At 42.8% G+C, this 17264-nt stretch overlaps 1 protein-coding gene across 3 annotated transcripts in view; it reads left to right on the forward strand.

Annotated features, from left to right (window-relative positions):
• Window positions 1-12301, forward strand: part of TM2D1 (TM2 domain containing 1) — a 246562-nt gene extending 234261 nt beyond the window's left edge. For 2 of the 3 annotated variants that reach the window (XR_014023535.1, XR_014023536.1), the window contains exons 8-9: window positions 8175-8261; window positions 10996-12301. The gene's annotated coding sequence lies outside the window, so the exon portion shown is untranslated. The remainder of the gene's footprint in view (window positions 1-8174; window positions 8262-10995) is intronic. The other variant, XR_014023540.1, reaches the window with a different exon arrangement.
• The last annotated feature ends 4963 nt before the right edge of the window (window positions 12302-17264 follow it).

Consider the following 17264-nt stretch of genomic DNA (forward strand, 5'->3'; position numbering starts at 1 on the left):
GAATTTAAATAACAAATATAACCTCTCTGGTTTGCCTACCTGAGGAACGAAGGCATTATACAAAGAGGAGCCTTTCTGATCAAGATCGCTTATGGACCTGAGAAGGGCCAGAAGACCAGTCAGAACTCCAGTAATCAGAGCTTAAATTTTGATTATAGATGCCACCTACCCAGTGTAGAGGGGCCACTGAGCTGAGATCACCTCAGGTGGAGAACCACCAGGTGAGGACAGAGAAGTGGCCTTGGTAATGATGCAGATATTCTTGATGATTGGTGAATTTGGCTTAAGAACAAACTGTGGCACATTGAAGGAGGAAACGCTACTCTCGTCTCTTCCTGGGTTGTGGTAACCGCTGGCACAGTATCCTTAGAGCTGGGATTATATGTACTGTCCCCTCTCCCAGCTTTATTGAGGTATAATTGACAAATAGAACTCTATGCAACTCCAGTTTAGGTACACACTGTGATAATTTCATACATGCCTGTGCATATATAGTGATTACCACACTCAAGTTAGTTGACACAACCATCAACTCACACAATTACCATACGTGGGTGAGTGCATGTGTGTGTAAGGAGAACATCTAAGATCTACTTTCTTAGCAAGTTTTAAGGGGGAAACAGCTCGATAGCTTCAGTTGCTATGCCCTACGTTAGACCCTCAGAACTCACTTATTCACATCATAACTGGAAGTGTGTAACCGTCGACCGACATCTCCCATTTCCCCAAGCTCTCAGCCTCTAGTAGCCACCATTTTATCCTGTTTCCACACCTGACCTTCTTAAATTCACTACATAAGTGACATCATGAAATATTTCTTTTTCTCTGACTTATTTCACTTAGCATAATGCCCTCATTTATCTCATCCTAAATGTATTTTCCTCTTTTTAAAAAAAAATAACTGGATGATATTCCATTGTATATATATCTCATTTTCCTTATCCATAATCTGTTGATGAACACAGGTTGTTTGGCTATCCTGGCTGTTAAATAATGCTGCAATAAGTATGTAAATACAGGGATCTCTTGGACATACTGATTTCCTTTCCTTCAGATATATACCCAGCCAAAGCATTGATGGATCACAAGTTGCTCTATTTTTAATTTATCAAGAAACCTACATATTGCTTTATAATGGCTGCACCAATTAACACATCCACCAACAGTGTACAAAGGGTTTCTTTTCTTTACACTCTCATCAACACTTGTTATCGCCTTTTTTTTTAATAATAGCCAACCACTTAACAGGTTGAGGTGATATGTAATTGTGGTTTTAATTTGCATTTCCCTGATGATTAGTGATGTTGAGCACCTTTTCATTCACCTGTTGGTTGATTGTATGTCTTCATTAGAAAAATGCCTATTCACCAGCCATGGTGATACCCACCTGTAATCCCAGTGGCTCAGGAGGCTGAGGCAGGAAGATCTCCAATTCAGCCAGCCTCCGCAAAAGCAAGGCATTAAGCAACTCAGTGAGACCCTGTCTATAAATAAAATACAAAACGGGGCTGGGGATGAGGCTCAGTGATGGAGAGTCCCTGAGTTCAATCCTGGTACCTGTCCTCTCTCCCTATCAAAAAATAAAAAATAAAAAAGCCTATTCAAGTCCTTTGCCCATTTATAAATTCAATGATTTTTTTTTTTGCTATTGTTTTTTCTGGGTTCTTTATATGTTTTGGATATTAATTCCTTATCAAAAATATGATTTGCAAATATTTTCTCCCATTTTGTCAGTTGCCTTTTCATTTCCCTGTTTCCTTTGTTTGCTTTTGCTTGTGCAGAAGATTTTTGTTTTGATATAGTCCTGCTTTTTGTCCTTGTTGCTTTTGATGTCATATAAAAAAAAATCACTGCCCAGACCAATGCCAAGGAGCTTTTCCCTATGATTTCTTCTGGAAGTTTTGAGGTTTCAGATCTTACATTTAAGTCTTTAATCTCTGTTAAGCTGATTTTTGTGTGTGGAGTCAGACAGGGATCTGACTGCCTTCTTCTGCAAGTGGATGGCCTGTTTTCCCAGCACCATCTTGTTGAAGAAACTGTTCTTTCTCCAACGTTAGCTGACTGTACATGCCTACGTTTGTTTCTGGGCTCTGATTCTGCCCCGTTAGCCTGGGCGGCTGTTTTGGGACATGCATGTGTTCTGCCAGCCCAGGTTTCATCATTCAAATTAGTACTTCCCTTCCTGACTCCACATCTGCTTTTCCTTAACTAAAGTCAAGGATGCAGAGCTGGGGAGGCAGTTAATCTCAAACTCCTCCCTCATATCCAAATCCAAACCAACTGTCTACTCGTCCAATGAGGCCTATGGTCCAGAATGAGTGGGTATGTATGTGTGCATGTGGTTTTTTAGTTAGCTAATGAGTTAGTTGGCTTTTCCAGTCCTCCAGATTTTATGATGAAATTTTTTTAGTTCTTGCAACACTTATGGAAAGCATGTTCTGTATGCTATACCAACTGCCTTCATGTATGTTATGTTATGATTAGCCCATTTTTCAAAGGAAGAAAATGAGGCTCAGAGAAGGTGTATAACTTTCCCAAGGCCACATAACTAGTTAGTGGCAGAACCAGAACCAGCATGAAGTTTAATTTTAGTATTTGTCCTATTATGGGCAACCGCCAGCCAGGAACCTGGGCTCTGCAACCATCCTAAAGAAAGATGAAGTACTTAAAGTAGAGCCACTGGGTGATGAAATTAAAAAAGAACTTATCTTTAACCAAAAATTTAGATATTGACCCTTATAGAATAATCCAACCACATTTTATGTTTAATAAGACATGTAGTTGATTTTATGTGGAGAAGAATGTACCAGAATAGCTGTATCTGTTGTCAAATATTTAAATATTTCCATAGTTGGCAAAATGTTCTTTACTCTGAATTCTCAGAATAATCACACATCTTCATTGACTCAGAGTTCCTGTGCCCCATTGGAGACCCTTTCCCCATAATCCTCATGATCAGTGACTGCCTGCCTTAGCTGGCATACAGACCAAGTGCCAGCACAGCTGTGGGGCATTCACTGTTGGGTCTTGCTCTCTGTCTTCATTCATTCCTGATGCAATAACAAAATTCACAGATTGGATAAAAAACTTACTTCTCACAGTTCCGAAGCTGGGAAGTCCAAGGTCAAGGAACTGGCAGCTTCCATGTCTGGTGAGGGCCATGACCCTGCTTTTTAAATGGCACCTTGAAAGACAAAGGAGGTTTAAGGTGCTCCCTTCCATCTTTCTAATGAAGTTCCCCATCCCACTCATGTAGGCGCCACCTTCGTGACTTAATCACCTTCGTAACAAAGGAGCTGAACCAGTTGCAATAATAAAATCTACTTAACCCTTTTCATTCACTCTTTCAAGCTGTGGAGCCCTTTTCTCTTCCAACCGCCCCCCCTTATGCTTATTACATTTCTACTTTACATGAGAGAGCAGGGGTGGATACAAACCTGAGGAGGAGCCAGGCGCAGTGGTGCCCAACAGTAACCCCAGCAACTCAGGAGGCTGAGCAGGAAGATCATGAGTTCAAAGCCAGCCTCTGCAATTTAGTGAAAGCCATAAGCAATCCCCTATCTCTAAATAAAACATTAAAAGGGCTGGGGATGTGACTCCCTGGTAAAGCAGCTCTGGGTTCCATCCTCAGTACACAAACAACCACACTAAGCCTTAGGAGGGAGATGAGGGAAAGACAGAAAATGCTGCCTACTGTGGACTGTTGGTCAGGCAGGGACTGTCCACAGGAGGTGAAGCAGGGAGGGTCAGGAAGAAAAGAGCACATGGCTGGCTCTTTGCACCACCATCATGGCCACTGCCCCACTCAGAGTTCTGGGCCAGCACAAAGCAGAGGGCCAACCAGCTGCTGGGGCTCCCCAGAGGATCTGGAAGGCCTCACTGCATGCAGATACGGATCCACTGCAGCTTGAGAACTGAGCTCACGTTCCAGCTCTAAATGTCCCTATTGTATAACTTTGAGCATGTTATTTAAATTCCCTGCGGCGCTCTTTCTCCAGCTCTATAAATTAAATTAGATAATTTATGTAGATGATCTCGAACTTGAGCGAATCACCTGGAGGACTTGTTAAAACAGATTGCTGGGCCCTAGTCCCAGGCTTGATGCAGTAGGAATGAACTGGGCTGATAACTTGCCTCTGACCATTTTCCAGGCAATGGAAACTGCTGGCTGGAGGTGGGGATGATACTTTGAGTAACATTGATACAAGATGCTAATTTGTAACTTGTACAGTATCCATCTTAATTAATTGATTTAACTTGTGTTAAAATAGAAATATGTTCAGAGGTAATTTTTATTTCTTGCCTCCTCTGTACTTTGGGAGGAAACATTTCTGTTTCTATGCCAGGGGAGTTTCTATTACTGGTAGAAGTTTGGGGACAGAATCTGGGTTCCAGGCAGCCTCTACTGCACTGTGTGGGAAGGCACCTGTTCTGGCTGTGGGTGTCAGCCCCCCAGGCATTCCCTTGCAAGGGCAAAAGTCACCTGTCATCTCCAGAGAAACAGAAGAGGTTGTATGCTGTTGGGGATGTTGTATTCCTTTGGGGTTTCACAATGCTCATTAACACACAAAGGCTCTTGAGAAACCCTGCGGGGAAAAGCCTACTCGATTTTCCCAAGGTGTGGTGGTTAGAGGACAGGGCTGGATCTTCACTGTCCAATACAGCTGCCACTAGCCACATGTGGACATTTAAATATAAAACAATGAAAATACAAAATTAAAAATTAAATTCCTTAGTCCCATTTCAAGTACACTTGGGCCTCTGATTCTATGGGTTCCATATCCATGGATTCAACCCACGGTGGATGATATTTAGTAAAAAACTGAGTCTGTATGAAACAAGTCCGGACCTTTTTCCTGGTCATTACCTAAACAATGAAGTATAACAACTATTTACATACTACATTGTATTAGGTCTTATAAGTAACAGAGATGATTAAAGGCGGGTGTGTATCAGTTGTATGCAAATACTACACCATTTTAGATGAAGGACTTTCAGAGTATCCATGGATTTTGATGTATCTGGGGGATCCTGGAGCCCATCCCCTTGGGATGACCCCATTCAATGGCCACATGTGGCTAGTGTCTACCATTTACACAGCAGAGATAGAACATATTTCTTTCATTGCAGAAAATTCTGTTGATTCAGAGCTTCAAAACCCAATTTTACCACTTACCAGTTACGTGAACCCAGAAGGGTTCTTTAAACATTTATACCTCAATGTTCTGAGCTATGATCTGGGGATAATAAATGGTACAGACCTCAAAGGTTGTTGTATGAATGAAATGGGTTACGTAACATGTAAAGCAATTGGAACAGTGCTGACACATAGCAAGTCAATGAAGGCAGAGACATAAGCATTTAGTCTGTAGAAGGCCTATTGTACATTTATATAGGTAGGCATGTGTGTATGTGAGGATGTTTCACTTATTGTTCTATTTTCAAATGTAAGTTTTACTGATATCAGTACAGTATTTGGAGACCAACACATCAGGAGAGTATTACCATAGAAAATGTAGTTTGTTTCTCATAAATACTGAGAGGAGGGGCATGCTAAGTCACAGGGTGGGATTCAGAGGCAAGTGGACAAACTTGAGAGTTTTTAAAAAGGTCAAACAGAAGACTTGGGGCTGACTTGTTGCTGAGGGTGAATAAGCATAAATGGAGGGATACATAAGACCCAAAGATTGCCAACTAGGCAATCCACCCGAGGCAGGTGTCTAAGTCAGTATGGAGTGGTACAATACATATTATAGACTAGGTGGCTTAAACTACATTCATTTCTCAGTGTCAGAGGCCAGAAGGCCAAGTCCAAGGTGCCTACAGACTTGGTGCTGGTGAGGGCCAGCTTCCCAATTTTCGGATAGTCACTTCTTTTTTATATCATCACCACACTCTCTACTACCATCATATTGGGGATTAGCATTTCAACATGTGAATGGGGGACAGGGACACAAGCATTTACTCTGTAGAAGCAGCATGAGCATATAGGAGGGTGAGCATGTGAGTCAGGAGAGGATGAGAAACTGAGTTCTAGGGTTGAAAGTCCAAGGGACATTCAGAAAGAAATGGCCAGAGGCAACTGGATACCTGAGGCTTGATGTCCCAAGAGATCAGCTTCTCCCTACTTAGTCATGAAAAGGTGATTGTGAGGTCAGTTTTTTGTTGCTGTAACAAAACACCTGGGAAAATCAGGTTGGAGGAGAAAAGGTTTATTTTGACTCATGGTTTCAGAGGGTTAGTCCATTGTTGGCTGGCTCTATTTGGTGTGGCAGAGCAAAATTCCTCACCTCATGGAGGATGGTCAGTAGAGGGGGAGAGAAAGAGGGAGGAAGGGGCTCTCAATAGGCCCCATCTCCTAGAGTTTTCACCACCTTCCAATAATAACATCAAATTATAAATCCATCAGTGGGTTAATCCACTGATGAGATTAGAGCCCTGGTGATCTAATCACTTCCCTAAATCCCCACCTGGGAACACCGCTGCTTTGGGAACTGAGCCTTCAGAGCATGAGCATTTGGAAGACATTCCAGATCCAAACCAGCACAGCAGGAGTCAGGGGAGCACAGATGTCAACATACCTCAGACATCTCCCTGTGGTGGAGACAGCCATGGGCCTCCTTCAGTGCGAGACTCTGTGGTCCTACCACATCCCAGCTGGAGATCCTTTGACAATGTCTGGAAACATTTTTGTTTGTCACAAAGGGTGGGAAGGGGTTGCTGGCTCTAGTAGGTATGGGTCAGGAATGCTACCAAACATTATATGGTGTACGGGACACTCCTGGACCGCAAACTATTATCTGGCCCCAAATGTCAATGGTGCAGAGGGGAAACCCTGGGGTGGGTGTAGCTGGAGCATGTGGAGGTGCTCCCTTTTTCGGGGCAGCATGGTGTATTGCAGAGAACATGAGCTGGCATCCGAGTCAATGTGTGGCTGCTGGTCTGTTCTATTCGCTGGCCACATAACTGCTGGAGTGCGACTTGAACTTCTGGAGTCTCAGTTTCCTCATTTATGAAGTAGGCTGCTAATACTTGCAGCTACAGTAAAGCTGCTTAGCATCATGCCTGCTCAGAGGAAGCTAAAGTCATACTAGCTATTCTGTGTGGGGGACAGGACCAGAATCCTTGTATTTAGCAAAGAATGGCAGGACAGCTGCTATGTACTGGACTTTGTGGGATTCAATAAGGTGTAGCCCCTGCCTTCATGATTTACATGTCTGTTCACCTCTCTCTCTCTCTCTCTCTCTCTCTCTCTCTCTCTCTCTCTCTCACACACACACACACACACACACTATTCCAACATTAATCAGAGAAACACCATAGCCCCTCCTCAAATCCTTCTTATGGGTTCAATTGGTGAACAGGGTTCTCCAAGAGCAGCTCCTTCTCTCCCCTTCCTGCTGAGGGTTTCTTCTGGAAAGAGGGTGGTGTCAGTATGTCAGCTACCCACCTAGAGATGTGAGGGGGCCCTTCCTTCCTGAACACCTCAGTGTGTTCTCCTCCCCACACTCTACACTTTTGTCCCACCGTTGAGAAAATTCCATGAGCTTCTACATTGCCCATCGCCTCTCCTGCAGCCGCCACTCATTTGGAGTGGGAAGGTTACTCTATTTTGAGTTTTTCATTGTGAAGCTCAACATACCTTGGACATCTCCCTGTGGTGGAGACAGCCAGGAACCTACTAGAGAGCATTTTCCCCTCTCCACAGGGTCACACAGCCCATGAAACTTAGAAAGCCAGATATTTGTTGAATTTCTTTTGTGAGTCAGGCACTGTTCTAGGCAATGGGGATTAACAGTGAATAAAACAAACTAGAATCTATCTCCTTATGGAGCTCATGTTATAATCCCTAAGAACTGTGGCTGTTTATCATTATTTGGTGGGCACTCTCTACTTGACTATCTAGGTCCCCCACATACATATGTATATGTAGACACATTTCTGTTTATAGTCAGTTTATTATTAGTCCCCCCCCCCTTTTTTTTAGATTATTCACACAATCCAGAAATGAGGGAGCTGGAACTAAAAATCCAGACACATCTGCCTCTGAGAATGTTGCTCTTTTAACTAGTTAGAGACACTCTCTATTCAGAGACCCAGTGGGACCCACCAAGACCTCAGAAAGTGGTAGCAGTAATTCAGAGATGGCATGCTACTTTCTTTTTCCATTTCAGGGGCTGTTGTTGCACAAACCTTCTTTCAAAGGAATAATAGAGACGCCACTTCTGAGTGCCTACGATGAAGGCTGCAGAACCTACCGGGTGAGCTATAATTAATAGAAATGCCAACTGCCAACTAACCAGAAAAACTCCAGCATCGTAAATCTGTCCCCTGGCTTCTCACGAGAACTGATGGATGAGGAATTCAGCTTAAATATTTAACAATCAATAATTCAAATACCTACCCAACCATTTGCAAGTTGGCATGTTTATAAATATAAGGGCCGCACTTTCTTGCATTTCACATGACTTACTTAGAATTGAATGGAGGGGGTGGGAATGGCCTGTGTTGTATGAGAAAGAATCTGGTGGAGTAAATAGAAACACCCTTCCAGTCTTGGCTCCGTCTGAATCTACTAAATTTCCAGCTTTGATCTTGTACCATTGTTCATGCCCTCACGTTGCTGGTGAGCAAATCAACCACAAATAACGAGCTGGAAGGCCCAGTTGGGCGGCCAACATATAATGCCAGTGCCTGGGGTCTGCCTCAGCAGCTCCAGGGCTGAAGCCCAATGCACAGCCGGACGGGACAATGAGTTATTCACGCTGAGCTTCCTCCACCTTTGTCATGAGAATGGGTCATCTCAGGCTGTAACTCAACCTCCTTCATGTCCCAATAGTCATTCAGGAACAAGGCCCATCCCTGGGACACACTATAGCGGGTGGCAGGGGTCTGAGCTGTTTGCATCCCCCTCCTGGGTAGGAGGATGGGGCTTGACTTTAACTCTTTTGAATGAATCAAGTCTAAAGGCAGCATTGACAGCAGTGATTTATCTGCACTTCACAATTATTGGATTTAGATGCTCCAAGCACTTGCTGATTTATTAAACTGCTCTCTCTTCTGAGGGAGAATCAAAGCACCTCCTCTGGCTCTAATGGATAGACACTTTGGAGGCACTTAGGGAAGCCATTGTTGATAAGACTTACTACCTAAAAGAGAACCCTATCTCGTGTTGCCTTTGCACGGAAATAACCTCTATTATTTGTGTTTCCTTCACAGTCAATAACTCACCCTTTCCAGAGAAGGGTGGGGTGCTGGCAGATGCCTACAACGCTGGAGGGGTGGGAGAGTCAGGCCTGAGCAATGAGCTGCCTGCCACATCTGTCTTCCTTTGCCCACATTTCCCAGCTGTGTATCTCACAACCCCCGTAGCCCAAGAGTCTGGGTGGATGGGAGACCCACAGCTGTGTCACCAGCTGTGTACACTCCCTGTTAGTAGGTTCCACCTCCCTCCCATTGGCTACCCTTAGAAACAATCCCAGCTAGGACCCTTGACCTCACCCTGTTCACAAAGCAGTGCGCTTCTGAACCAGTGGGGATGGAGAAGAGCAAGTGGTCATCCCACAGAATTGAGTCCAGGTGTGATCTGCCTACACCCTGGAGGGTGGAGCAGGGCTGGGAGTTCTCCATGCCAACTGTAATTGACTATTCCAAATGGTGAATAGTCTGTTAATGAACAGGTGCCAGGGAGCAGCTTATCTGGTTGGAATTTTGGCTTTGTTCTGGGAAAACAAAAATTGACTGCTGGTAAAAACGGGACAAGGCGATGGAAAGTCAAACAGTCCTTGCTAAGGCACCATCAGGGTTTGTCTTGGATTTACATTTCAGGGGTGATGGGGGAACAGTGAAGTGTAGGTCAGTTATAGTTGAAAGAAGACAAAGGAAAAATTAAAACTGGCTTGGAGTGAGGATAAATGAATGTGAGAAGGTGTGATATGTACAATTTCTGCAGATTGATACAAAACACAATGGCAGTGGCTAATGTGCAGTTTATAATCATTTCAAACCATATTGAAAATCATTTTCATTGAGTGGGGAAGTACTGATGAGAAAGAGAATTAGGAGAGGGACTCTGTTATGGGAGGAGGGAAAGACAGGAAATGTAGTTAGTAGATACAAAGTTATGAATACAGTTAGAGAAAGTAGACTAGTTGGTAAGACCTTATGAGAAGCATCTGAGGTTCTGGGGACCTGTGGATTCTTGCATATGGGAAGGAGTAGTATCCACCATAAGTCCTCCAGGGGCTGCTCCATGTCTTCTGTTTGCTCTGCCCATAGATGTTGCTGCCATGAAGCAGCCATAGTCAGAAATGCCTTCTCACCTTGTACCTGGGCTTGGGTTGACAGCAATGGTCATAGCTGCCCCTATTCTTGCCCAGGAAATGGGTGTGCTTGAAGCAGAGTGCTTGAGTAAAACAGGAGCTGAAATTTGTATTTGAGGTTCATTATCACTCTAGGAAGAAGATATTATTGACTTTATCTTTAAAAACAGGGGCAGAGAAAGATGGAGCACCCTGCTCAAAGTCACATATTCATATAGTTTCTTGCAGAGCTGAAATTTTGTTCTCCGTGTTCCATCTTTTCTTCCAGGTATTCCCTTTTAGTATACAAAGAAGTGAACTGGGAGCCCTAGGGAAGAGAAGACCCCCCTAGCTGGGATGGGGACTCTTGTCCCTAATGATTGTAACCCTGTTGTGTCTTTTTATACATGATGGTTCCAAGCACCATCTTAAAGATCTTGAGCTACTAAAATATACACAAAGACCATTATGAGAGATGAGCTGATGTTCTTTTTATGATAACTGGATACGAAGACGGTGTTCCATGGTCCACTTTATGCTTTGAATATAGCCCTTGCTGCTCTACCACAGCAACTTGTTTTTAAAATGGACATGTTTCTTGCTCTTCCTCTCTCCCTGCTCCTCCTCCCTAATCTCTCCCCCTCCCTAATCTCAGTTTCTGGAAAACTGATTTACCTGTCCATCCCCATTTTAGGCAGATTTATCTGTCCTTGAGTACACACCCACCATAAGAATGAAGTGATCCAGACTTTGGGGATGGTACCAGAAGATCTCAGAAATGACTATCAACCAAATGAAGTGAATCACAGCTCCTTCAGAGAACATGTGGAATGTAGACTTTGAATCACCTCTTTAAAAGCCCCCTGTTCCTGCAGATGGGCAGAATCACAGCCTTTGTGACAGGAGTCCCCTTTGTTTCTCTTTTGCTAGCAAAGCAATAAACCTTTTTCCCTTTTCTGTGTCCTTATTATTGGATTGGCATGGGGACAAAGACAGAGCTTTCAGCACCAATGGAACAAAAAGTATGAATGGTATCTGAAGACCTGGTTCTTATATATTAACCATACAAATAAAGCTTTCACTACCCAAATGCTAGTGGAACCTCAGGCTCAAGCAAACTATTGGATCATGTACATGGTAAATCTACAGAATATTGATTGAGTTGAATCAAAAATCTCAAATACATGGTAACTTCAGTTCATGTGAAGTCTGCTTGCTTCCCTCAGGGTCAGAAAAGGCCAGCTACTTATTTGGAATTCCATAGGAGCCAGATCTAGCCTGTTAACTTCTTGAAGGACAGAAACCTTACAGCATTTGGGCCATTATTATTGAAAATCCACCCGGGGAGAAGGTAGTTTTAAACACAATTAGGATTCTATTTTAAGGAAAAATCATAAACTGCCCATTTAATGCTAATGTTTGATCTACTGTGAAGCAGAGAAGGAGAAGCTATTACAAATTTGCTAATACCATCAAAACTCACAAAGTGATAAAATAAAGCTACAAGAAGAAAAGGCACTCATCCCAAGCACTGGTTGTGCTAATAGCTGTGAATATGCACGAGAGCTGAGAATTATTCTGAGGCTCAGTGAGGGACATTGGCCTGTTCTATCTGCACTCTGCAACATGACCCTTGGATGCTCTTGGTTCTCAGCTGCCCAAGATGATCTTCAGAGCAGACACTCCCCCTCCATGAGATGACAATCTACCACAATGACTACCACCATGATGACAATCTTTTTTGCATTTATATATTCATCTACTGAAAGTGACTATTTTGTGTGATTTTATAATATCTATAAATATTTCAGTACAGAAGCACACATATATAATTTTAAGTAAATATATAGTTAGCCTTGTTAATAAATCCATAATATTTGAACTCAAAGATTGAACTAATTCATTATATTTTAGGATGAATTCCTTGTCATCCAGACTCTGACTCTTTGCTGTGGGAAACTCAGGAATTTGGCTCACTTGGCACTCCTTTTGATCTGCATGTACTAACCCAACTCAGGAGCTGAGGTTTAGATAGTGAAGGACAGGTACCATTATGGAGATGCCAGGTTTTATTTTGCTTTATAACTATTACAATGCACTACTGTAAGAACTGAGGAGACCACAGCTACAGATGACGACACAAATTGATTTGATTCTAAATCAAAGCATACTCAAGGCCTGCAGAAACCAAGCCACCACTAGTACCCTAGGGCAGACTGCAGTGATCTTCCAGTGCTCCTGCAGAAAGTGAAATTATATCTTCCTCTTTCTTGGAATCTGGAGGCTGTTTTCCCTTCAGTTTGGAAAAATGTCACTTCCTCTCTCCCCTCTCCCGACTTTTTGGCATGGAATCAGGGCATCTCACCATGTTGCCCAGGCAGGCCTTGATCTTGGAATTCTCTTGCTTCAGCCTCTAGAGCTGCTGGGATTATAGGTACTGCACCTGGCTAAGAACACTATTTCTTAGTTGAACCCCATTTGGTTTAGTCAGCTTTTGTTGTTGCTGTGACCAAAGGACCTGACAAGAAGGAGAACAAGTTTATTTTGGTTCAGTTTCAGAGGTTCAGTCCATGGTAGGCCAAGACCATAACTCTGGGCTGGGGGTGAAGCAGAACATCATGGTCAGTGGGCACACAGAAGGAAACAACTCAGGACATGGCAACCAAGAAGGGGGCAGGGAGAGGGAGGGAGGGAGGGAGGGGAGGGAGGGAGAGAGAGAGAGAGAGAGAGAGAGAGAGAGAGAGAGAGAGAGAGAGAAAGAGAGAAAGCTCTACTCACCAGGAACAAAATATAAGCCTCAAAGGCACACCCCCACTCCCAGTAACCAACTTCCTTCAGCCACATTCTACTTGCCTATAGTTACTACCTAATTAATCCATATTAGTGGATTAATCCACTCACTAAGCCATCAAATTATACCTTTCATAATCTAATCATTTCACCTTGGAAAATTTTGCATTGTCTCACTAGAATTTGAGAAGGACACCTCATATCTAAGCCATAAAACCAATGAAGATACTGGATTGCACTTTGGAGCCTTGTGATACCTTGTGATCTTTGGTATTAGAATCAATCAGTTCATTGACACACTAAGATGACATGAGACTTAGAGAGATGCCCCGAGGAAGAGCAGCACCAATCTCCCCCTCTCAGGCTGTCTCTGGGCTACACATGTTGAGTGTGTGCTAGTTGCACAACTCTGTGGATGTGCTGAAACCCATTGGATTATACACTTTCAATGGGTGAATTGTATGGTATGTTAATTATATCTCAATAAAGCTATTATTTTAAAAACATGACTTTAGTCATTCAACTGTTTAAAGGACAAGTTTTCAAGAGAGGACATCAGCACCACTATTAGATTCAGACACCTGGGTCTTCTCTCCTGGGTCCCATACTTTTGAGCCCCGCCCCCCAACCCACTTTTGACACTCTTATAGCTGTACTCTCCCCTCAGGTTGAGATATCCATGAGGTCAAGGTGATGTAATCACCTAGGCTCCTCATTCTCTTTTAGAGGCCATATTATTGATTCCAGGAACTTTGAAGTTTCTGCTCAAATGGCCCAGCTTGCTTTCATAGATAACACAGCCACTTCACTTGCCCATCTCTTAGAGGTAATGGCAGGCAGGTGTATATAATCCTAATGGTAAGGAGTTGTCTTTGCACTGAGAGGGGTGTATAGACAGAACTTGGATATACAGGTTGAGATGTCCAGGAATGTGTACATGATCCTTCTATATTGGTCCGAGTTGGAGTAGGATGAAAAACAGGTTACTCATGAGCTAGGCACCTCTGTCAGCACTCTTATTCCAGGTCCCTTGTGTTTTGGGACATGCAAGCTATGATGGAGCAAGGTCTAAAACTAGAATGTGTGCATCAGCCTACCCTGGTACTTTCCCAACATAAGTGCATTACTTCCATTTCAGAAATTAAATAATGTCTTACTTTTTTCATTTAAAACACATTATCTCATTTATTTCTTACAGTAAAGTGGGCACTGTTATCACCCCAGCTTTTCTAATGAGAATACCGAAGCTTGAAGAGGTTAAGTAAATAGCTGAGTCAGAATTTGGTCATGGGACAATCTGACAAAAGCCCACTGAGCCATACTACCTCCTAGGAATGCCTGGCTCATAGATAAGATTGTGTTAGCAAGAAACAGGCCTCTTTTTATCTTCTAACAATTCAGAGAGTGATACAATAAAAAAAAAAAGTGGAGAAAAAAAGCATGCCCTCCAACAGAATAGTGACTAAGTCCCTTTCATTCAAACAAGACCAGATAGCAAAGAATGTACATAAGTATTGTAATATGAATCACATTGGAAGAGGACATTTTCATTTTCTCTGCAGCCTCAGGCAATGGGTTGTCAGTTATTCCTTCTAAGATTAATCTTTCTGCATCAGAGATATGGAGATTAAGGGTTCAGGGCATGATGACTTATGCACAGATGAATTTGATTTTCTATATGTTACTAAAAATTTGGTTCACAAAGCATTCCTTCCATCTGAAATCTCAGCGCTCTGGTTACTTGAAACTTACTGCTGTGCCTAGGGGTGGTTTTCTTAAGGTTGCAAACAAGACCTTCCAATTTACCAGCTCAAACTGGTTTTATAACAGCTGACTCAATTCTAGCATGGATTCAGCTAAAAACTATTTAGAGTAAATAAATCTGAATGAGCATACACCATGATTAAGTGACATTCTCCTTTTACAGATGGGGAAACCAAGGCTCAGAGTTCTGTAGGATGTTGAAAGTGACAGGAATCAAATTATTCCCCGGACCCTACTTTGCAGGTCATGTCCAGCAATTTATAGGTAGAGGGCACTGCTGTCTTCGTGCTCTCATGTGGTTTTGATGTTAACCTAGGACCTGTGCAGGAACAGAAGCCACATGGTGGATGCTTCCCAGCTTCAATTCCTCTATCTCCTTCTCCCAGAAGTAGTACCCAGATCTTCACTTGGAAGAGACTCCCTTCCAGGGCTCAGCTGCCCTCTCTGAACAGTTAGGCCTCTCCCTTCCCTCCAGAGGAGCCCTGGCTGCTTTTATATGTTCCGTGTAACTATTTATTTAGGCTGGCCATGTGACCTAGGTGCGTAGTGTGTGGAACAGAAGCCTGAAAATACTGCTGTGGGGTTTGCTACCAAGAGAGGGAGTAGCCAGAAAAAGGGATGGGAGCTGGGGGAATGGGGTGGGTGGGAACTGACCCCTAGAGAAGGACAGAGCAGAGAGAAGGACAGGGACAGAGCCATGGCAATGTGACCTCATGATCAAGCTACACCCCAAACTGGTTCTTTAGCTTAATTAGGATCGCATGCTATGATTGGGGAGCATCTCTCCTTAGTTTGCTTGTAAGAAACTGAAGTTCAGAGAGCTTGAGTGACTTTTTGGGTCCCCACCCTAGACAGATGGACACCTTTGCTTCAAGTCCAGGGCTTCTTCAGTGTTTCTAAAGACATACAACAAATAAGAGTAAGAGCAATGTTTCTTTCTCTTCATCTGGGATAAATAAGCAAACCCACACTCTATGAAAGAAACCCACATCTTCTATGAAGATGGGGCAGAGGCCAGAAGAAATAGAAATGAACAATAAAGTCATTGTAGCAGAAAGAGTTGTGCCAAAGCCAATATACCACTAGAATTGGAAATTGCCAATCTTGGGCATTCAGAATAAGTCCCATTAAAAATGTTGATTGATTTGTTAGAAACCAGGGAGGCCATTTTAAATTTTTATAATTATTTGAGACCTCAAAATATTTCCATGATATGCCAACAACTGTGGAGCCAACAAAAATTTAATTAAAAAAAAGTATAAAATATGGCCTTTAGAACAGACCTTAAACATCATTTCATTTTTATCTTCTAACAATGGGGAGTTCTCTTTATTGCATCACTAGTAGATGGACATCTGCTTCTGTTTGAATACCTCTGTTGATGGAGATCTCACTACCTTATAAAGTAAATTTAAAAAATTGTTCTTTTTAGTTATACATGACAGTAGAAATCATTTTGATATATTTATACGAGTTTGGAATATATCTTATTCTAATTAGGATCCCAGTCTTATGGACTACACGAAGGTGAGATTCACTGTGATGTATTCATATACACATATAGGAAAGTTATGTCAGATTCATCCCACTGAGTAATTTTGGCTTTTAAACTATAATGTAATTTGATTTAATGAATGAAAAAAATTAAAATACACATTAGCAAAAACAGGAATGTTGCAGGATAGTACTTTTTACATAATTTTTTTTCTTGATATTTCCTATTGTTCTGTAATAAATGTTCCTCCAACTGACAGGCAGCACAAATGTTGTGTTTTCTGGCCAATGTAGAATGTAGAAAAATAATTTAATTTCATGTCTTCTGAGTTTCAAAAGCCTAAGTCAGGACTTAGCAATACACAGATGTAAAGCCAGACTATTGTGCCTTGAGAACAAAGTAAGAACAACAAAAAGATACCCTTGATGGTGAAGGTAAGAGTGTGTGTGGTGGTGGGGGGTGGGGAGGCGGGGGCAAGGAGCGAGGAGACAGGGCTGCCTGGGGAAGCAGGCTGCAGCCTGGGTGAGCCGGGACAGCAGAAGTTCCAGATCAATTTGAAGGAGTCAAGGGCCCGATGCCCTTTGCTCAAGAGAGAAAAGGGAAAATAGGGCAGAGTAGGAATGGCTAGGTGGACTGTGGAGGGCAGATCTGTGTCATCCTGCAGACCTTCCCAGGGCCCGAGTGGTGTGGGCAAAGGGATGTTTCCTATGCCTGGAGACAGGGAAGCAGGTGGCATGTCGCTCTGTTGTTGTGAGCTCAGCACATCAAGTGTTAACATCTAAGTTAGCCCATAGAAAGGAACGTGACCTCCCCACTTCCCTCTGCCATCGTCGTCATGGTGCTGTGTAGCACCCTGAAAGAAAACACATTCTCAAAATATTGACCATTTGTTGCTTTTTGGCTTCCCCAAACCA

This window comes from Spermophilus citellus (assembly GCF_964194105.1).
Source record: "Spermophilus citellus genome assembly, chromosome: 9".
Taxonomy (NCBI): Eukaryota; Metazoa; Chordata; class Mammalia; order Rodentia; family Sciuridae; genus Spermophilus; species Spermophilus citellus.